The following is a 23,755-nucleotide window of genomic DNA, read 5'->3' on the forward strand; positions in this document are numbered from 1 at the left end:
AAAAAAGAAACATCCGTACAACAGCTATCGCAGCTTTTTTACAACTAACACCAAACGCGACGCGTTAATTCGGCTGGGGTGCGGTAGGTAAGGCACTAGCTCGATCACGATGTTTTTCTTTATTTCATTCATTTTGTCCTGGCTAACTAAGAGGGAGCATGTTCGTGGGTGCTGCTTTATGATGCGGTTGGGAGCGCAGTCACGTGGTATACTCCGAATTTGGCAGGGTTCATTTATCAATTGTTAAAAATTAGTACGTCGCTGAAAATACAGCAGGTAGATGTCCCATGGCTGTGCCAGCAAATGCCTCATTGACACTTTGATCATTAAGGCTACGTCTCAAGTTAGATAATTAATTACAAAGACCTAATTACTGGCATCTGGCAAAAAATTACTCGCAAAAAATTAGTGGCAAAAATTACTGGCATCTGCTCCACTGTACTGTAAACAATATGTACTACGGTTTGTTCGAGTATCGCATTGCTCTTTTCTTTAAATCTTGGTTAATGATAGTTCATTGGGACATCCTATATACATTTATGACCTCTGCATGCAAGTGACGATGTTGCCCTCTCTAATAAATGTTATACATTATTATAAACGCTTTCTTTCCATGAGTCCTTAGCGTTGTGTACTGGTAAGAGAAGGAGTACTAAGACACATATCACTCACGTGCATTTCACACGCTTTAAATAAGATACTCTGCCGAAGGGGGCACTGAAGTCTATAGCTGTTTTTAGGGACAAAAAAATCACACAAAGAAATTTCAAGTGAGGTGTACACACGGCAACATATTCGTTCTCTAGGCGTAGGGTATTCATACCTTTAGAAAATGTTGTTAATTGGCTAACTCCTCTTTCAAAAATACAGTGAAATTTGTTCTGTGTATATATTTAAATATACTGAGTATATGCATATTGTTTATAGTGAAAATTTAAAGCAATCTTGAAGTGAGAAAAGGCAGATGAGGCAGCCGCCACTGGTACTTCTAATGCGTTTGCCTCCTAGTGTCAGGATTTGCAGAAATAAGGTCAAAGTATGAATTAACAGCCATGCACGTCAGAGCTAACAGTAATGTAGTAAGCTATTACTCACAATGAAATTTAAACTGAAAAGGTCGAGGCAAATCAAAAGAAACTTCAAGTGACGTGGCTGAAAAAGCTCTCGTAATGGCACTTTAGGTGTGTGGCGGGGGAGGGGGAAAGGCTTCGGCATCGCGGGGGGGGGTGCTCAGCGCCCGCCCCTATGATAGCTTTGGAGGGGGCTTGCGCCCTCTAGCCCCCGCTCTAGGCGCCTATTATCTACCGCGAATAGGAAAGTCAATGCTTCGTCGCATGGCTCTTGTGAGTAAACGAACGCGCTGCTGTCCAGTCATCCGTTGAATAATACTAGTCAGCTTTAACACATCTTTATCTCACTGTACGGAGAAACCCCTTTATTGTGAAACGTTAGAACCTGTTTTCGCGCGATGTATAGGGCCCGAAGAATAGCTGAATATCCGCGACTATCAGTTTCACCAGATTTTTACCGAGCCAATGTAGGTTTTGTTGCGAAAGAAAGGTTCTTCTGTAAGTATATGTGCCATAAGATGCAGAAGTGTGCTCAAGTTTTATCAAAATTGCAAGTTCATTAATTTTCTACGCATATCACTTATAGAAAATAAAAACTTAGTGCGCATAGCGATAATACTGTTTTGCAGACGTACAAAATCTCCCCTCCTAGCCCTCATACGTTTCAGCACCTGATCTGGAAACATATTGGGGAGAACGGAAGCACTTACGACGACGCTAATTAAGAGTCAGCTTTGATTCCAGAAGCAGCTACACTGCGTCGTTTGTTTACTATAGAGTGCACAGTGAAACAAATTTTGCCTTCTCAGAGATCTTCGCTTTTATATACTTATGTATGACGGCTGCTCATTTGCGAGGTTGCCGCCATCAAGGCCAAACTGCTTTGGTTAGCTTGTTGCCCGTTTACCCCAGCAAACCCTTTAATATTACCTTTAAGTCTATCTGATTGAAGCCTATGTCACGTCCAAAAAAATTAATGCGACGTAGCCGTCAGCGTTGCGAAAATTATTACTGATCAATTGCACATCTCATTTGTGAGCCGTTACCTTCGTCCTATTAGGCTCATTTAATAAATAATTATGCAATTCCTTCTCGGCATTTCATTAGGCATATGCTATGGCGATACATCAGAAGCGTTTTGAGAGAAGGATATTAATGCTTCATTGTGTTTTATTTGCTTCCGACAAGTAGCATCTTGTAGCAAATCTAAACCCCATATTTCGCGTAATTCTCCTGTCCGATGGCAAGCATCTTCTCTTTTCATGGCGACTTTTAGCAGTTCTAGCGAGAGGAAGCGGGTCGCATTCCTTTTTATGCTAATCTCTTATCTGCTATCCGCAGCGCCAGAGCTATAGCATTTTCCTCGTAAAGAGATAATTACAACGTCAGCACGGTAAGATTTTTGTTTCGCACAGATCATTATGTACAGCTAGGCTAATCTTCCTAAGGATGAAGGCTAGCTACATTTCTGCAAGTGAGACTACTACTGTACTACATAAACTCAGCAAAACATCTAGAAGACGAGGCCTTATATGGGGATTATGTAAATCTGAGGCCGAAAATACCTCGAGAATTGTTGTAACAAGTGACGGAAAATGCAGTGCTACATTCAGGATTTGAAAAAAGAAATATTCTTTCCCTGTGCATTTACAGTTCGCATACCATATACGGGACCTGGTATAAACTCTTGGGCAACTCATGTGACCCGAAGCTTTTGTTCCAATCACTGGGTACTACCAGGCTTGCATCACAGGCCCCAGCATCACTTGGACACCGATTTGACGCTTCGCAGGCCAATCAAAAGCAGCGACACAAATTTGGGGCACGGAACACGACTCGGTGTGGCATTCACACGGTGCTACACGAATATCTTCAGTTTAAGAGCATCCCCAATTGCGGTCCTTTCCACGTGCTAGAGACCACATCACGCATAATCCGCGTCTGCCCAGCATATACGATTGAACGTCAGATTCTAGCCTCTTCTCTGGCAACCACCAATGCAAGACTTCTTGGAAAGCTTAGTTCAGGGTCCTTCACTTTACCAAAGATGTTCTGCACTGATAGTACGGGCCATAGTTCAAATTGTTGAGGACCAAAGACTGAACTGACGGCTGTGATTCAAGTATGCTACTATGTTGACCAGCATTCATCGCACCCCTCTCTCTTATGATTATCCTCCTCTATCCGCTTTTCATTCCCATTTTCCCCTTCACCGCACCAAGTAGTAGGTTAGAGCGCATAAGCTCAGACCGGCCTCTGTGTCTTTCTGCAATTAAAGTCATACATCTATATTACGGTCACTTAGAAGCTGCGAATAATTTGAACTAGTACGCAAAATATATGTGGCATTGTTGTTGCGATGTCGCTGTCAGTCGTCACGACGACGATGCTATCGACTATATTTTCAGAAATCTGGTGTACCTGTGGTAACTCAACTCCTTTTCTACTGCATGAACAAATCACACTATAGGTAAGTTGAGACATAACTGCTTGTGTGTGAAAATGATCCTTCAGAAAATTCTGCCAGCGTGAAGAACAAAAACATCTATTGCACGGTGTAATCGGTCTCTAAAAGCGGAAGGACATCCGTAAATCCAATTATACGTGATTTCCGCGATGATTTCGCGGCGGGTGAAAATGTCGCAGCCGCAGAGCGGCAGTTTCCGCATTGATGGCCTGAGAGCTTCCGCAACGAAAACGTTCACAAATGACCAGAAGGTTACCTCACCATCACTACGCAAGTGCAGCAGCCATATTTATTTCATGCTCCATATAATGAGCTGTGCCTTCCCTACCGTCATGGCGCACACTTTAACCAGAGCCCTTGCCGGGAGTTGAAGCCAACCTAATGCGAGCAGACACTACAGAATTAGACAAAAGCACATAAGGATACGGCATGACGCTTATTAGGCACTTCAGGTGTGTCAATGGAGAAGAGAGTTAGGGAATCAGAAAGGAAGGAAAAATACGTTAATCAGATTAATTGTCTCAATGGCTACTCAGCAGTGTGAGAGGTAGAAAGGGCAGAAAAATGAGGTGGAAAGATGTTACGATATAAATAAAACCTGGCCGCACAAACACCGTGAGAGAATCTGACAGCTCCTATAATGTCCCGATGCTTTTCAAGAAGGCACACCAGTGGTTTCACAGAAACTCGGGCTGACGTCGGCTGAGCCCATTGTTCATCGGAAAGCTCTTTCTATATGGGGACGGTTGTCTATGGTAGAGTGTATAAGCGCGACTGGACGAGGACGTAGAAAGAAACAGGCCAACTAGCCCGCCAACGTGTTTTAACCAAGACGGTTGTCTACCTTATCGAGTGTGATGCTGAGGAATTTGTGCACTGGAATAAGTACATTTCTACAAAAGGTGAGAAATATCGCTTTGCACCCTCAAACTTCACATTCTTGACGATGAGGAGGAAGTAGGCATTAGTGAATGCTACTCCTATCCATAGACAAACTAGTGAAACTCACCTCCTATCTTGGCAAGCCATGTGGAAGGCAGAGCTTTAGATGGACGTTCAGTTAACAAAGGTGCTGCTTTGTAATGTCTGCTGAATACTATTTGCCCAATATTAGCTACCTCGGGTTATAGCGCGCTAAGCTTTAACACAGGATATACCCTGACATCAGGATAGCAACCTAATCGACACTCTCACGGGCAGACTGATTCGCTGCATCTGCTTGGTTATTTCGAAAGACACCACAGTTACTTGACAACCACTGAAATGAGATTCATGGCCTTTCTCAACTGCCCGAATGGTAAATTTCTCTTATGTGTGCGACAAGTTGTTCAATGGGTTCACTGCGTATTGCATAAACTCTGGAGTTGCGCTGCCTAGGAATCGCAGAGTAATTGCCATTTCCAGGGCGTATCCTTATTGATAACGTGAAGCTCTGCACAAAGGGCTGCAAATTTGGCGGGCATCGTCGATGTGAAATGCCTTGCCTCGAACTTCATTTCAATACATTTAGTTGGGACAAACACTGTAACTGCGGAACTAGAGCTCATTACCAATCCACCACTGTAAATATGTAGGCGGTCGCTGTGGACTTCGTGCAGTTTCAATAACTTTGCTCCTTCAATGCTACTGGGACACGTGTGCCTTCTTCCCAGTCTCTGGAACTGTAAAGCATAGAATGCAGGGACCACAGTGACACAATTACGTTGAGTTGACGCAGTTGGATCGTAACGATGAGCGGTGAGCGGTGAGCAACGCTACAATAGAAACATACATTGCAGCCGACGGTGTAAGAGCGCACATCTGGCATATCGCAGCGATACCTCTTCACCATCTTGATGGGCGACCAACAACTGGGCCGTATGCGAGTTTTAACCCTGTGCAAGTGAAGGTAACCAGCAATTATGTTTCCCGCATCAGGCATTGAGCCAACTCTGCTCATTTATTGCATGGCGCAAAGCAACCAATGGAGTGATCTGGCCCAGTTCAGAAAGCATGCGCACCGGCTGTGCCGATACCATGGTACCAAAGCTCGCCGATTTTCCACTGCGCGCATTTTCAAAGCAATCTTATGCAACTTAAGACTTCGTACATAATGTATTGGGCCTTGATTTTGCTGCGTACTCTATGAGAAACCAACTATGTTTTTGTTTGCGGGGCAGTCAGCGGGGCAGTCTTCTTTTCCATAGACATCGATATGAAGTTACGTTTGGAAGATGCCACCTTTTTTACGTCGCTGTCCAAGAACTACACCACTGGGAAACAAGTAATTCACGGGCCATGCTTAGCATTTACCTCAGGACAAAAAAAGCGCTATTTCTTTTCAGTTGCTTCTTTACAAGGCAGTCAGTAATTAACTGGACGAGTACTTTCAAGTGTGCCTGAATCTTTACGACTGATCGTCTTTGGCATGTCCCACTTTTCTCTGACATTTTCCTACTCTGTAGTTCCCGTCGTTGTTAAGTCTGACCGTGTAAAGAATGAAAAAGAGGACAAAGCGCAAGTTGTTGTCTCCGACGTAGGCTTGAGTAATTAACGAGTCGTGAGCTTGGGTCTCTCGCTCTAACCTGCGAGACTTTCTCAGTCGTCTTGTAATTAAACGTAGGCTCCATTAACTCCAACTCGCAGTGGGGCTGTCACTTCCATTTTCTCTCCATTTCGGATGGCGCGAAATTACCGGAGATTGCATCTGCCTCGCTCTAGCTTTCCTCCCGTCCGTGATGTTTTTGTCGTCTCAGGCGCTAACGCGGCATGACTGCTTGACATTTAAATCTCTGATGGGGAAGTCAGCCTTGCGCTTACAATGGGCTGCTGGCATTCGTGTATTCAGTTACTTAAGGTTCAGCGCCTTGAATTCGCACCGATATTTTACCCACCCATATAGTTTGAAAACTTCTGTAACTAACGTCAGTCACAACCCGTTTCACGAACAAAGTTGTTTACTACTACGCGAATTACCATCAGTCTAACATGCGCCTTACACTATGGAATGGCTCATCTTAACGCCATGCATTCTAAAGTATTTCTTGTAATTTAAGCGGTTCATGCTTGCACATCACAATTTAAACTGCATCTCTCCCGCACAGTTTACTTGCGCACATGAGAAACTAGAATAACAAATGTTTTTTTACAGTTAGTACTAATTATTCGCCTGTTACTATTTTTAATATATTTAAAACGCAGCTAGCAATCATGTTTCAGCAGTATTACAAGTAGCCGAATTGCCCTTTGAAGTGATGCGGACTCGTTACGTATATGCCCAAGTCAACGCATCATTTTGTAACTATATCCAAGCCACATCTTACTTTTACAAAGTCAATACATTTGCCGCTTAAGCACTCCTTCTAAGTGGGCTTCAGTAGAATAGGAACCACCTAATCTGATTGAGTTTAACTGTGGCTGCCAGCTTATTTCACAATGTCAGTTTTGCTTCCATTGATTTCATTTTTCTTAGGTGTGGTCAATGGTTCATGGGCCTGTTCCAAGTTACTGTATTACCGGCCCTTACCATAAGCTTTCAGGAGCCCTCAAGTGCTAGTTCTTTTTACATTACTGAAATCACCAGTCGTCTTGATGTATTTAAAAAAATCATATATATTGGTCGTCCTGATTTGCTTTAGGTTGTATGAAGCACTTTTTATTTAGCAGTTAGCAGAACCAATGTCAGAGACCCTAAATTTCTTGTGTCCAATTTTACTTACGCGCTTGATATTGTTAGACGCAATAAGCGCGTGCTATTTGTCCTGTCAGGCAGGTGGTAGAGCTTCTTATCACAAAGAATGTCCTCTCGCCATGATGCCCAATTTTTATTGTTTTTCTGCAACCAGTATTTAGAAGACTCAGTAACTTACAAAGTACTTTTCTCTTGTATCACACGAGGAGCAAGTTCTTATCATTCAACAGACTCTCCTCCACTGATTGAACAAGGCTTCAGTAATCTTCATTTACTTATGCTAAGATGAGCACAATGTTATTTCCTTTATTTTGGCACAACATCAAATAATTAAAAGGAAATAGGCGTGGCAACAGGGCTCACGACGCCTATACAGACGTGTTGGTGTCTTAACTTCAAGGTGTCATCTTTATTTAAGCGTGAAAGCCGCCATCGCAACGCAGATGACAGCATTTTAGCGAGGCGCTGATTGATCGCCCACAGATTCCCATTAACACCGAAATGATGCGGCGTCCGCTTGGCGGGGCCTCAATCTTTCACGTCGCCCTCTGTTCTCACAGTTGAACGCTCGTTTTCCTCTCGCTGTCCACCAGCGGTCGGGATCGATACCCATTAGCGCTTTTAAACCAATTAGGACGACCGTTGCGAGATTCCCAGACACGCGCATCGTGAGCTTCCGTCCGTAAAACGTGCAACGGTTGATCGTCGCCAATAGAGAGTTTTAGACGATATTGCACAAGCGGGGTGGGCAGGCGAAACGCGAAGCACCCTACGTACAAAAGAACGCATGAGAGACAGAGAGAGGGAGAGAGATAAAACAACTTTATTGGAAATCTCTGCTGGGGTCGAAAGGGGAACGGCGGGGCCGGGAGGCTAGTCCCGTAAAGCTCCGCTTTCCGTCAGACGCAGGCCAGGCCTCAAAGCGTAGTGGCGTCCGGCGCCCGCTGGACACCTAAGAGCAAGTTTGCTTGGCGTTCGCTGAGCAGTTTACCCTCTTTCTGCTCAGGGGTGCTTATTTCAGCGTTGGGGTTTACGTTCGGTCTGATATTGTTAGGAGCTGACGGGTATGCTCATGTAATTTGACGATGGCTTGCACATGGTGTATTGCATGTCTTACAGTGTGACAAGTATGCCTCTGGGTGTATCCGGTACAAGAGTATGCTGTAGGGAAGCTGCTTGTTTGTAGGGGTCTCCATACAGGTAATCTGTGTTTGTTTATCGGTTTCTCAGGGAAAGGGTATTTGTAGCGAGCATTTCTATAGTATTCGAGGACCCCTCCGTAAGTAGTAATTTGTTTTTATTGGGAAACTGTTCTTTCTTGATCTGGTTCTGGTTCCGGGGGCCTAGTTCTCTATGGCTCTCTTCGGAGATTTCTTGTCCGCAGAGAGATGGGCCACGCAAGTGACTCTCCCGGTTGGTACTTGGTGGGGCAGCGTCGTGCGCAGCGTTGTTCCCAATTGCCCTGCGTGGCCTGGCGTCAAGATCAGTAAAACATTCAGCTGCCAAGATGTGTTCCAATGAGAATTAGCTATGCTTGAGGGGATATGAGCCCCTTCGTGTAAATAATTACGACTGCTTGGGAGTCGGTGACGATGCATGATGCAGTGCTGGATGCGTATACTAAAGCTATTGCAGCCTCATTCCCTTCTTCTCAGTGTTTGGTACGTATGAAGCTAGTTGCTGCGATATTCATTTTTGTACCTGTAACAACTGCCAGAGTCATGGCTGGCTGTGACGGATACTTTGCAGCAACAGCATATGTCAGCGACTTTGAGCACTTTGTTGAGTGTTTGAGCTCTTGCTTTCCGTCGCTCTGCGTTATGGTTTGGGTGTATGTTCTCTGAAATGGTGGAGGTTATGAAGACGTTCCTGATGTCTGGTGGAATAGCTCTCTTTTCTTCAATTCGCGTCTGGTATTGTATTACCCGCTTGTTCAGTATTGTCTTTCCTGTCTTCGTATGTGTTAGACGTTCATAGTGCGATGTTCTCTGTGCCTCTAATTCTGTACAGTGTATTGTGCAATCCTAGGCCTGATAGCTTTCTGTTTTCTGTTCTTGGAGGACCGTGTGATACTTTTAATGATTTCCTTATCAATATGTCAATCATGTGTTTCTCGGTATCTGTGACGCTGAATAATGGCGCACTATACGTTATACGAGAGATGATAAAGGCTTGTGCCAGTCGAATGACATTGCTGTCTTTTATGCCAGTGTGCCTGGTGGCAATTCTCGAAATAACGCAATTAAAAAAAATGTGAACGAGAATGTACAAGAAATGTTGTACGCTATTATTGCTCCATAGACTGTACAATTTCTCGTAGGCTGAATGACCTCTCGTCAAGTGAACGATTTCTCATAGACTAACGAGTTCTCGTCGACTGAACGACTTGTCGCGGACTGAACAATTTCTCGTACTAAATGTGTGCATCGCATAGCGTTCTTGCCAATGAACAAGATTCTAGTACACCATGAACGATTTTGTTTGTACGAGCTGAGTTCATACAAGGGGAACGGGCTTCTACGACCTGCAAGAGTATGAACCCTAAAAAATATTGGCACTTCCCTTACATATTTACTATAATAATGCAAATACAATTCTTTTAATTGATACTACATGCATGATCACTTGCGCTGACCTTAGTGCACCGTTGTCTTGCTGTAATCGTTTGTTGAGAATTCTAGAGTAAAGAGCAATTTTGAGTGATAAGTGTCAGATGATGTAATGGCTTGTATCTATAAATAAACGAGTATACTTTACGCGGGTTCTTTCGCAGAGCCATTCAAGTTTTCAGTAGTAGTGATGTCCTCTGAATTTAAGGAACAGCGTGTCATACATCTCACAAGCATCGTTTAGTGGACCTTCTAATGGTACTTTGATACACCCAGACTGCTGACAGATGGCCATTGCATGTGTTGCTTGAGTGAGAGCTTGCAGAGCACCTGAAAGAGAAAAGAGCCAGCAATTTCTTTTCATTTAAGGATTAAGATAACGCATACGCAAAAGCAGTTTTCCTACATTCGCACAGGTAAGAGTGCTCCAGCGTTCAGAACATATCTGATACTGAATAAAGTTTGTTGAAAATAAGTGGGTACCTGAAATGCTTATGACTACTAAAGGAACGTGCATTATTGTGGTAGAATAACCTGTCACATTAGCAGGCCACTGAAACAAGTGTTACGAGAGTAAAAAAAAGTCACACAAGCCCACTGTTTGATCAACAGTCATTACTAGTATTGCAGCAACAGAAGTAACAAGCCTACATGTAATTTTAAGAAGTAGCAAAAACAGGTTGAGCGAACTAGAAAATTACTTGGAAACTACCTCTCTGCCGGCAACGTAAAAACCGTGGTTGCGTAGTCGCTTTGACATTGCACTGCTAAGCCAAATGGCGGTGGATAAAATCCCGGACACAACTCTCACATTTCGATGGTGGCAAAGGGTAAGAATAAAAGGTGTAATAGACGCACATTAAAGAACCCTGAGTGTCCAAAATTGATCCGGAGTCCCGCACTGAAGCGTCCCTCATAATTATGCTGTGGTTTTGCCAGATAACACTCCAGAATTTAATTTACATAGGGCAAATATTATATGCATACGGACGAATGCTTATATAGAATCATCTGACAGTAGCTACATTTAGCGAATTTTCATACGTTCTAAAATAAGAAATTGTCACATGATTTGAGAAAATACATATTTATGCTAAAATTATTGTGATTAGCTTTACGTGAACCATTCTGCCTTACTTTCTAACTTAATTATATGTGCAGTGCAGGTGCTCCCTACACCTAAAAAAAATTGGCCCCACTCCTTAATGTGCATGGTATTCTTTCAAGCGACAGCACAAGTTTGCTTTACGATTGTTAACCTAAGCAAATGATTTTCGCACTTCTTGAGATCACGGACTCCTGGGCAGGATCACTAGTCACAGTTGGCCCTTTTTCATCAATTGTCCACAAAATGATGCCGAACACGAAATTAACCTGAGTTTGCAATTGTTAATGCATCCTCTTTCATAATGATAAATTTAGGGTCACTGAGCCAAGTCAAGCCAACAGAGCTCCTGCTTTGGCACGGTAAGTTCGTGGTCTTGCCTGAGAAAGGGCTTAGTGTTGGCCCGTTCCACGGTGCAGGTAACCCTCGTCAGGGTAGGGTGAATTGCCACAGTGTGGATTCCTTTGTGCAGAATGGGAGTTGAAGGTTTAGTGGGCTTGTAGGAAGACAACCTCAAGATAACTTTGTGGTTTCAACAGGCTTTATTGGCTTTAATACATCAAGTTTTCGTGAGACTATCTGCACAGGTCGTCCTTTGGTGTAGCTATGAAGTTGACATTTAGCTGGTATGTCCCAAAAGACACAAATAATGATCTGCTATAGTTCTCTCCTTGCAAAGAACGCTTGAGTTTCCGCGCCCTTGATCTTGAGGCACGATGCTGACACTACCGATGCCTTCAAATGTAGATTTTTAGAACGAGGTTATTAGCAAGTCTGCTTTAAGGAAAGGTGACAGTTACATTCCTATTCTAGATGCGAGTGAGACGAACCAGTAAGTCTCCGTTAAAATGTTCTGTCAATAAATTCGGTAGAACGTGTGGTCAAGGATTCGACGAAAACGCATTTATTCAGGTAAAACGATTTGTGAAGTTGCGGTCACTGACCAAGTAAGTGATTTTCATCACGTCAGAGATGAGACGAATTTTGTGAAATATTTACCTCCTACACAACTGAACACAACATGTAACCAAGATTTGCCAGTTCGTTTCATTCACATCTGGAATAGTCACCTGTAAGTGCTACCTTTTCATCAACCACACTTGCAAAGCCTCATCCTGAAAAGTCTGCATTTGAAGACATCAGCAGCGCCAGCTTGGGGCTTCAAGATAATTAAGCAAGCTGAGAAGAAATTACTGACAGCACAAGTACGCCAACAAAAAATGAAGGGCATCAAAGCTGATCCCTTCTTCGCAATGTGCCAACTAAATGATCGTTGTTCCCGACTTTGCGGGTCACAACTATAGCACATCTTCATGTCGATGCTGAGGAAGCACTAGTGCAGACAGTCTCCTGAAAAAAAAATAACTCTATGCCCTAAGACAAATGGGCACATCACAGCATAGAAGTTACGTTTAGCATGTCTTTCTGCAACTGCACTGAACCTAAACCTGCTGTTTTGGGCAAGGGAACAAACAAACACTGGTGCCCTGCCGGACTCAATGAGAGTCATCTGCGCCGTGAATGGTGCCGTTAGGGCACTTCCTCGGGAAGATGAGGCCAACACCTGCACTTTTAGTGCACTGTACAAATTTGCAGAAACACATCCCACACAAGGTTCGCTCCCTTAGCGTGAGCAAAGAACCCGTATCGGGCTCCGAAAAGCATAGAACCAATGAACACAAACCCAAAGCAACAAACCTAGCTTGTTCAGTGCTGAGAAAAGTAACCTCATTTCTGCTTTTCCGACAATTCTTTCTCGGCATGGCAGAATCTTGCTTTGCCGTGTAGGCACGTAAATGATGAACAGGCATGCATCACTACATGTGAAAATGGCATGCAGAAAAGAGTAATGGAGCACAGAGGTGTTGATGGACATTAAATACAACTATCGCGCAGTAGACACTACGTCGTCAAGACAGGCCAATGTATAAATGACTGGATTTTTAACTATGGTAACTTGACGTTCAGGTCATTTGGCGGTCACTTGGTAGAGCACAGCTCACTTGCATTATTTTGTTTGAAAACTGTGCAACTGTTGCAATGTAAAAGGACCATAGGGCTGGCGAGACTTGTGAGGCTGTCATTATATGTGTTACAAGATCACTGCTAGTTGGCGCCCCTTCCAGAGGAGAAAAAGATAGCAAGACTCCTTATTTATCATTGCAACACAAGTGTCATAGTAGCGACGCCATGTGTTCTTTTCCCAGTTGTGGAAGCACCGTTCATTGCCGATTTATCTGTTCTCGCCCTTTCGACTCTTGCTTTATATTGTGGTGCAAGCAGTAAAATTGGATGGTTCTTAGACTGTGTTATGTCTTGTCAACCCCTTACCTTACTTTTGAGTTGTGCGTTAAATAAAGGTTTCTTGGTGAAAGAGTGCTACTTTAAGGCAGAAACGAGCTGCAAGGCAGTTTGCAATTAAGGAGTGCAAGCATCCTCTGAAAACATGTCCATGAAGAACATTGCAAAAAGAGCACTTTTAAAAAAAGAGCATGAGTGTATTTATCAGCAAGGCCAACCATTGTGTCTTAACATATATCTCAAACTAAAACTGAAAGCTGATACTGAGGTGCTACGTGTCCATATCATATTATCTTGTCAATGAAGGAAAGCGCAGTGGTGCCTGGATGTTGTGGCACCAACTGAGGCGTGGGTATTGGCATTGATCAGTAACACAGAAGTCTGCTTACACTCTTTCTGTAGGCGCAGAAGCACCTGCATTAAAACAAGTGAGCTTAGTGTCACGAGAGTAAAATATAAAAATGATACTGTGGACAAAGCAAATCTTAAATGGTATAAATAGGAATGACATGCTGATATTCGCCCATAGAAAGCATTGATTGACAAAGCCTGCAAGATAAGAAAATGCAATGTATGAGTCATTTTTGCAAAATCATAAATCTAAGGTCCCTTTTTTGCTTCCCTCCTCCTTCTTGTACACAAATAGCAGTCAGGTTAAGTAAACTGGACCAGACTGCCACAGACTGTAAGTAGAGGTGTGCCATTTATTGTACCATAGCGCGACATGCCTCAATGCAGTCGTTGTAGTGTGTTTTGTAACGCTAGCGATCCTGTAGGCCCTACAGTGTCAAAGCACCCATAAGCCTAACAGCATTACTCAATAGGGCTAACCAATTAGCGTTCACAGCAGCACAACTCAGCATACCTATCAGGAAGCTTTCATTTTTCACTTTTCACTTTTTCACTTCAATTTCAATTTTTCACTTTTACAACTCTCCTCCTATGACGTCAGCCCAATTTTTGCCAAGAAAATACAAGCTCGAAGGATCTGCACAAGCTGAATGCGCCACATCGCCATAAAAAATACCACAATAGCTTCCCGCCTAATGGCACGTTTAGTATAACAATGACAAGTTCAGTATCATGTGTACAACAAATCATATTCTTCTGGAATGCAGTATTCCTCTCTTTTTCATACATTAAAATATCGCCAGCACTACTACTGACATATGGGCATTTTCTGGACAAAAACACCAATTGCAAGAGCTGAAGTTTGGGCATGTTGATAACAGTGAATTTTCATGGTGTTCATAGCGCACACACACACACCAAAAGATAGGCAACAAGCAGAGCGTGATAAAGCGCTGTCCTCTTAAACACACTGCGTGTCCCCTGTTCAATTTTGCATCTGCTCAGTGCACCGTCTGCCAGTCTCTTATCTCTTTAGTATGCGTCAACTGTGAATAGCACGGAAAGGAACAGTGAGACAATATATTGCTGCAATGGCTACAAAGTGACGCACGTTTTAACTAACCTCCTAAGCCTGCCAATGTGCTAAATAAAGCCTACTCAAGTTGCTGTTCAAGACAGCAGTTTGCTTTTAGAGAGAATATAGTTCCGTTTATTCAATTATTTCGGCAAAGTGGTGGTTCTGCCGTACATTAAAAAGGTGGCATCATCGAAAACTAGCGTAATATTTTAGTAATAAATAAGGATACAGTCAGCTACAGAGGTCGGTCTTGATATAAATGTGCCAAAGTCCACACGGCAAATCAATCTTTCCATGATTATTGAGGTAAAAAGAATAGTGAACACATTCTTGACACACTGTAAATGTTTTGACAAAGACAGTGCTTTTCTGCAGCAGTCCTCTACCAGAGCTACCGCAAACATAGTATGACATAATTTACTGCAGGACATTTCAAATAGATGCTACTTATGGCTTCTTAGCCACTTCGGAAGTGAGGAACAAGTGCAGTGACATCTCTGAGCACCTCAAAGACAGTACTAGTGATCACATGGCAACACAAACTACTGACATGCAAAATAATTTTCTTACAGCGTTCTCTCATGCCACACCATTCAGACAAACCTTTAAGGGGACACTGAAAAGAAAAATAATTATCTGAGCTGCATTAATAAATTACTCTTCCGGAACACCAGAGGAAGACTGCAGTTACCAAACGAGAAGGCTTGGTAAGCCAGAACAAAGACAAGAACGCAATAGGGGTGGTGAAACCACAATAAAGATCCCGCACCTGTTGGCCGTCTGCTAAGGCCTAATTTGTTTTTGACGAATGTTGAATATACAGCCTTTTAACAAAGCCAAATACTGTACTTAGCAATTTTTGAGCAAATGTACCTAAACGCAGCAGCCAAAATACAGTGAAATACTCTGGAATGCACGATGCCCCAATGACGTACTGGCGGCGATGTTTTAGTGCGACATTTCACACAAACTGAAGCTTTGACCTTTACACACTGTTCTATAGATAACCTCCCATCAGAAAATTAGCACGCAAAGAAAGAATACTTGATGCACCTGAATTGTTTAGTGTTTGTCCTTAATGTTCCTTTAATGCCAAATCCATAGGTTTATTCAGTGAGATATGTGTACGAACTCATATTCTACACCTTCAAACCACTTATCGTCGGCCTTGCTTAAAGTGCCTTTGTGTGCCAAGCAACATGAAATTGAATAACTGAAGTCACTGTAAAGGGAGAAATGAATGGCGATTCCCGCAGTGTGAAGCAACTGCACAGAAATGTGGCTTCATGGCCTAAATAGAAAAATAGAAATTAAATTAGGCTTTGGACCCATAATATGGTACTAGCTCAATATTATAACACGTCCTTATGCAGTCTGTGCTTATCCGAAAACCTTGTTAATGACATACGCCTCCCATTGCACTAATGCTGTTTATGCCAGAGGGGGCTAAGGCTACACCTCAGGTAGCCCCAACAATTTAACGGTCAAATTAAAGTCCTTTGTGACCTTTGTATGCCGCTTTCAATAGTGTGTAGTTATTGACATAGCAGCTATGAAATAATTATAGTAGTACAGCACGGTTTTGTATGGCATGCATAAAACACTTTTCTTCAGCAAAAAAAAATCATATTCCGCTACTTCTTTTGGAAACAGCCCATAGGCTGCTCCCCGAAAGAATACCAGGAAATGCGAATATATGCATTATTCACAACAAAAACCTCGTTTCTCTGAGAATGCCAAAGCGAATTACATACTTCAAATTGACCATTTTAAAATATATTCAAAGTACAGCATGGCATTGAGGGTGCCACAGGCTACTGAAATTCACATCAGCCTAGTTCAGCAGTCAACACCATAATCAAGCCTCTAGAAGTTCTGCATATTAGCAAATTAACACAATAATAATAAGGAGGAGAAAGAGATGGTACCACTGTAAGAAAAGCAACGGCATGGTTCAGTGCTTTTGTTGCTCCCAATTTAGCCTGCTTCAGGAGCGTATCTGAATAAACTTGCCTAAAGACAGTGGCCCTCTGGTATTTTTGTTAGGGATATTCCATTGCTAATTATTAAGAAAGCAGCACAAGTTCCATAACAATTCATTTTATACATGCATTTTCGCAATCTCACGGCACGCCATCTCTCAAGAGCTTTAAGACATCTTCACTGATAGAACTTCATTCTCACGACTTAATGGAACATTAGCAAACATTTAGAATGAGCAATAATTTGTAAATTGCACGAGAGACTCAGGAAAATCGGCAGGTACCAAATACACGACCAGAACCTAAAATTCACAAGTGGCCGTAAAGTCAAAGCAAGCAGGTCAGATGGTTTGTCGTGCTGTTCAGACTCCACTAGTGCCGCAGGCTCTTATGAGGTGAAGAGATGCCTCCGTTTCCGGAAATTGCGACATCCCTAAACACTAGGAAATGTTCAGCTTATTGTAATCACTCCTGAAACTGCAAACTTGTGATTTAAATGCATCGCGTTAAATTGTGGAAAGCGCTTGTACATCCAGCTACAAGAAGCTGCATCCACTTGCACAAATATATCATTATTACATCACAGGCGGTTCTTCAACGTGTGAAAGGCACAAAAACACAAAGAACACTAAACATAAGAAATACAGATTGCCTTGGCGACAATCTGTAATCAGAAAAATAATTTGCATGCAAGCTAAAATCTTCTCATAAGTCCGAATGAGCATTCGGCTACCGTCGCGCGTTGACGTTAGCCGTGAAAACAGCACATCGGTGTACTTCTAGAAATGTCCATAGGATTTCTTGCTGAGAAATAAAGTACAGAAGCAGTGATATTCTCTGCTTGAGTTTTTATGCTCGTTGAGACCAAGCGATCCCCGGTGCTAGCGTACTTCATAACAGGAAGCAAATAAATATTAGATGAATCTCTTAGCAAAAACCAATGCATCTCAGGGTAATTTTCGTGAAACTTTTCGCTAAATGTGCTGTACGACATGAAAAACGAACATTAGGAAATCAGTTTTATTGCTTTTGTAGCTGTACTGATCATCTTCTGCTCCGAATGACAGGGCACACTACACAAAGCATAGCAATGAGCCAAGCGCCGGAGTTACCTTCTGAGACGTACTCGGCAAACGTTCTTTCGTGTCAGTTCACGCTGCAGCGACTGCATCAGCGCTCCTTCCGGCGCAAACACTGTTTAATTGCGCATGAACTACAGCACGTCATAGTACAACTTTCAGCACATTCTTCCATGCACTGTGATCCGATGGGAGAGCGGCGAGAGTAGTCATGAGCCGGGAACGAAGAAAGCGCGAATGAACCGTACTACGATGATCAACAACTGTGCACCGCACGAAACATACAGAGAGCTAATAGCGTTGCACAGCCCCAGGGGCTTAGTGATTGTTGGCGCACACAAAACATGAGGACATTTTCTCTCGGAACAACGCAAATATTGTTAGAGATGTTCGGTGTACAGACAGAACAAGCAGAGTCAATGGGGTTAAGATGACTGGCTAGTAACAACACGCAGCAGCCAGCGTGTCGCAATCTTGTTCTTCCTCTCTCTTCTTTTATCCTTCCGTAACAGGACCTCCGGGTGCTGACCCGCCGTCCCGGCTCATGGTAGGCGAAGAACTGCGAGCGAAGTATCGCTTCAGTCGCAAAACGTGCACGACGTCAACAGGCGGCGGACTTCAGGATGAATGAAGCTGTAACAGGGCGATCTCTTAATGGACGTGGTTAGCTTAACGTAGGGCTTCAGAAGGGCCTTTGTAGCGAGAAAGAAGCTTCTGGAAAAGGCCGACCCGAGAACGTGGTGACCAATGCAGCACCTAAGCAGCTGGGGCGAACTGATCATCGCGATGGAACCGGTCATAACGCTCTTTTCGCGGATACTGCGAGGCTAATAAATGAGATCGGGTGACTTGACGCGCCATGTGAGCGTGGTCGATGACTTGACGAGCGTACTCAGTGGTAACGCGTGGCACAGAAGGTAGGATGGTGTCAAATGGCAAAGTGCACAAACACCACACAAGAGATAAAGGGTGAATATCCTGCGGTGTCAGGTCGGGACGAGTGATACGGGAGTGTCCCGTACGGCAGCGTGGCGTCCCTGATGCGGTGATCGTTGGAAACGTACATCGACAGCATCTCTGTGAGTGTTGGTTTGAGACGTTCCGTCAGACCGTTCGTTCGTGGGTGGTAGGTGGTGGACAGCTTTTACTTAGTGGCACAAGAGCGGAGGAGGACGTCCACAGCTCGAGAAAAGAACGAGCGGCCGCGGTCTATATGTAACTGTCGAGGTGCACCGTGCTGGAGAATTACTTCGTGAAGTAGAAACCCGGCGACGTCAGTTGGACAACTAGTCCGCACCGCCTTTGTTACCGCGCAGCGTGTCGCGTAATCAGTAGCGACAGCGATCCACTTCGTCATCGTCGGAAAAGGGCCAAGCAGGTCAGGCCTACGCGAAAGAAAGGTTAAGAGGGAACTTGAATTTCTTGGAGTCGTCTGACAGGTGGCAGGGACGGTTTCTTCCGGTGCTGACACAATTCTCAAGTTGGGACATAACGACCCACAGAGCAGTAGAGACACGAACAGAACCGGCGTCGTACCCGGTTGCATGTTCGCACTCCAAGGTGTCCCGCCGTAGGTGCATCGTGAAGTTGTTCGAGAACGACGGATCGCAGATGACGAGGAAGGACAAGGAGCAACACAGGGCCTTCAGGGTTGATATTTCGGCGGTAGAGGATGCCGTCATGCCGCACTAACATGCAGCACAGGCCGGCAGTGCTGCCAAATTGCACTCCGGCGATGACGGGCTGTAAGGTTGCGTAGCGTTGTTGTTCAGCGCGCATGTCAGTCATGTCAGTCAAAGCCAACGCGCAGGTCACCCTATCATGCGCAGCCGTCCTGTGGGGTTCCGGAGGGGAGACAGCCAGCAGAGGGCCAGGTGCTCTGTAACGACCGAAATCGTGTGGCGGTACAAATAAGGCCAGAAATTGACAGCCCAAACTAAAGCCGAGCACTCCCGCTCGGCGATGGAGTAATTTCTCTCAGCAGGTGACAACAGGCGGCTGGCGTAAGCTATCGCGCACTCGGTACCATTCTGCTGTTGGGCGAGAACAGCGGCAATACCGTGTCCACTTGCGCCAGTGTGGACTTCAGTCGGTGCAGATTGATGAAAGTGGGCAAATATGCGAGCGGTGGTCAGAACCCCGATGAGAACGGCGAACGTCGTCAGCGGATTCCTCAAGAGTTGGGCAAACAGTTGCTCCTTCACTCCGCGTAGGAGATAGCCCAGCTTTTTTTTCTTCGGCCATCTCAGGGTCTGCTCTGCGATAAAGGCAGGCCATATTGTCGCAGCCTAGTAGAAGACGGGAAAGCCGGCGTAGAGGACGTATGGAAGCACTTTATCAGAGCAGTCAACGCGACGTCATTGTCGTCTCTGTTTTTTCACTCGCGCGCTACTTCAGCGTCGTTCCCATCGCCTGGCACATACCCGCGGTGACCATATAGGATGTGACATTTGCCCCCCCTTTGAAAAAAGAGGCATCGTCCCGATGCACCAACGTCCGAAGGCTGTGCACAGACGGTGCAAAGTTGAGGTCATGAGGAAATGTATGGCTTCATACGAAGCACATGCACAACCTCGGGCAAATTCCGCCGGCGTTTGGAGCAGTTATGGCTGTCGGGGACAACTTCATAATTAACATCGCTGATACGGCGCGGAACTGTGTACGGGCCGAAGTATCTTCGCAGGAGCTTTTCAGACAGCCCCCGCCGACGAATCGGAGTCCAGACCCACACTTGGTCACCGACGTTGTACGTGACGGGTCTGTGTCGAAGATTGTAGTGTCGGGCATCGTATTCCTGTTGTTCTTTGATTCGCAAACGCGCAAGCTGCCTGGCTCCCTCTGCGCGTTGCGTAAATTCCTCGGCACCAGTCTCGTCGTCACCGCACTCGTGCGGCAGCATTGCGTCCAACATGGTTGTCACTTCACGTCCGTAAACGAGGTTGAAAGGCGTCACGCGTGTTGTCTCTTGGCGAGCCGTGTTATATGCAAATGTAACATATGGTAAAATCTCGTCCCAGTTTTTGCGGTCGACGTCGATGTACATACTCATCATGTCTGCCAGAGTCTTATTGAGACGTTCTGTCAGCCCATTGGTTTGGGGATGGTAAGCCATGGTCTTTCGGTGAGTGGTACCACTTAGTCGCAACACGGTATCCAGAAGCGCAGCCGTGAACGCAGATCCTCTGTCTGTTATGACCACTGCGGGAGCGCCATGCCTTAGGACAACGGCTTCGACAAAAAATCGGACTGCTTCGGCTGCTGTTCCACGTTGGATAGCACCTGTTTCGGCGTATCGCGTAAGATAATCCGTGACGACGATTAACCATCTATTTCCGGCAGTAGACAGCGGAAACAGACCTAAAACGTCCATGCCAATTTGTTCGAACGGCGCTTGCGGTGTCTGAACAGGATGCAGCAGTCCAGCTGGCTTGCCATGTAGGGGTTTGCGGCGCTGGCAATCCAGGCATATCTGTGTGTAACGTTTCACGATCGACGCAAGTCTCGGCCAATAGTACTTTAGCCTAATTCTTGCTAATGTCCGAGTGTAGCCCAAGTGACTAGCGGTCGGCTCGTTGTGACAGGCGTGTAGGACTTCGTCGCGAAGAGATGCGGGAATGACGAGTAGGTAGCTGCTGCCACTAGGTGAAAAGTTCTTTTTATACAGAACGTCGTGGCGTAAGCAGAATGAAGGCAGCCCTCTGGCGAATAACTTCGGCACGCTGCCTGTTCTTCCCTGTAAGTAATCAAAAACAGGGACCAGTTCTGCGTCCTCGCGTTGGTGGTGTGAAACGGCGACAGTATCTAGCACGCCTAGAAAAGCCGTGTCATGATCGTCGTGCACTGCAGTCTGAACAGGAGACCGAGAAAGGCAGTCGGCGTCGGTGTGTCGTTTCCCTGATTTGTAGACAACCGTGAAGTCGAACTCTTGGAGACGAAGACTCCAGCGCGCTAGGCGACCAGCTGGATCTTTTAAATTAGTCAGCCAGCAAAGTGCATGATGATCACTGACAACGGTGAAACACCGACCATACAAATATGGCCGAAATTTCAGGACGGCCCACACCAGTGCGAGACATTCTTTTTCTGTCGTGGAATAGATTGCCTCCGTTCTTGATAGCGTCCTGCTGGCGTAAGCAATCACTCTTTCGGCGCCGTCCTGCTGCTGTACAAGCACTGCGCCGAGGCCGAGATTACTAGCGTCGGTATGAAGAATCGTAGGAGCGTCGTCATCAAAGTGTGCGAGCACGGGAGGCGTCTGCAGCCGTTGCCGTAGGTCGTGAAATGCCCGTTGCTGGTCTTCACCCCATACGAAGGGGACATCTTCTCTGGTTAGATGCGTTAATGGCCATGCAATGCGGGAAAAGTCCGCAATAAAGCGTCGGTAGTAGGCGCAAAGGCCCAGAAAACGTCGCACGGCCTTTTTATCTGATGGCGTTGGGAAATTAGCAACGGCAGAGATTTTATCACGGTCAGGTCGGACACCTTCACGACTGACAACGTGACCGAGAAATTGAAGTTCTTCAAAGCCAAAATGGCACTTTTCAGGTTTCAAAGTTAGACCCGCTGAGCGTATTGCTTCAAAGACCGTCTTTAGTCTCCGTAAGTGTTCCTCGAACGTGGCGGAGAAAACAATCACGTCGTCGAGGTACACCAAACAGGTTTGCCATTTGAGGCCTGAGAGTACCGTGTCCATTAGTCGCTGAAACGTTGCTGGCGCCGAACACAAACCGAAGGGGAGCACCTGAAATTCATAAAGTCCGTCGGGCGTCACAAAAGCGGTCTTCTCACGGTCTCTCTCATCAACTTCTATTTGCCAGTAGCCGCTTTTCAAGTCCATCGACGAAAAGTAACGTGCGTTTCGTAGCCTGTCCAGTGAATCGTCGATACGCGGCAGCGGATAAACGTCTTTCTTTGTGATCTGGTTGAGTTTTCGATAGTCGACGCAGAAGCGCAGGCTACCGTCCTTCTTTTTCACCAACACGACAGGCGATGCCCAAGGACTCTTAGATGGCCGAATAACCCCGTCCTCAAGCATCGTCTTCACTTGCGTTTGTATCGCCTCGCGCTCTTTCGGTGCCACACGATAAGGATTCTGCCGAATTGGTCTGGCGTCGGCTTCGGTGACAATACGGTGCTTAGTGAGCGGCGTCTGGCTGACTCGTGACGTAGATGAAAAGCAGCTCTTAGACTCATGGATGAGCTCAAGAAGGCTGTTACGTTCGACGGGTGACAAGGTGCGACTGATATCAACCACAGGGGCAGGCATGGCCACGGTGGCCGTCACGTGCTCCACTGAGAGGCAGTCTTGTGTTGAGGTAAATTCGTCGAAGTAAGCAACAGCCGTGCCTCTAGCAACGTGTCGACGTTCCCTGGTAAAATTCGTCAGCAGGAGTTCAGCATGTCCGTCGTGTACGTTAATTACGGCCCTGGCGATGGAAACGCCTTGACTCAGTACCAGTGCGTCGATGTGTTCAGCGACACCCGTCCCGGTGTTCAATTTGTCGCAGATAACAGGTACGAGGGCACAGCTTCGCGGCGGAAGCGTGACGTCGTCGTCGGCGATACGTAAGCGGGGTCGCTGGTGCTCCGCGGGGTCTACGTCGTCTGAGCTCGTAGAAAATGTGACGACGAGGTCACGGACATTAATCACTGCACCGTACTCTCTCAAGAAATCCATACCCAATATAAGTTCCTTGCAACACTCAAAGAGAATGACGAGGGTGGCGACGAAGGTTTCACCGGCGATTACTATCCTGGCTGTGCATTTTCCGATCGGCGTCATCAACTGGCCGCCGGCAGTTCTGATGTTGGGCCCGGTCCACGGCGTCTTCACTTTTCTCAATCTGTCGGCCAGCTTCTGACTTATTATCGAAAAATGCGAACCAGTATCGACGAGAGCGGCCACTTGGTGGCCGTCAATGAAAACGACAAGATCGGCGCTGACGGCATCGGTTACAGGGGGTGCGATTGGAGACGTCGGAGTTTTAGAGTCGTCGGTCGTCGGTGATGGGGGCTCTTGGAAAGCTAGACGGTTTGCAACCTC

Source organism: Dermacentor andersoni, chromosome 5 (genome assembly GCF_023375885.2).
Source record: "Dermacentor andersoni chromosome 5, qqDerAnde1_hic_scaffold, whole genome shotgun sequence".
Taxonomy (NCBI): domain Eukaryota; kingdom Metazoa; phylum Arthropoda; class Arachnida; order Ixodida; family Ixodidae; genus Dermacentor; species Dermacentor andersoni.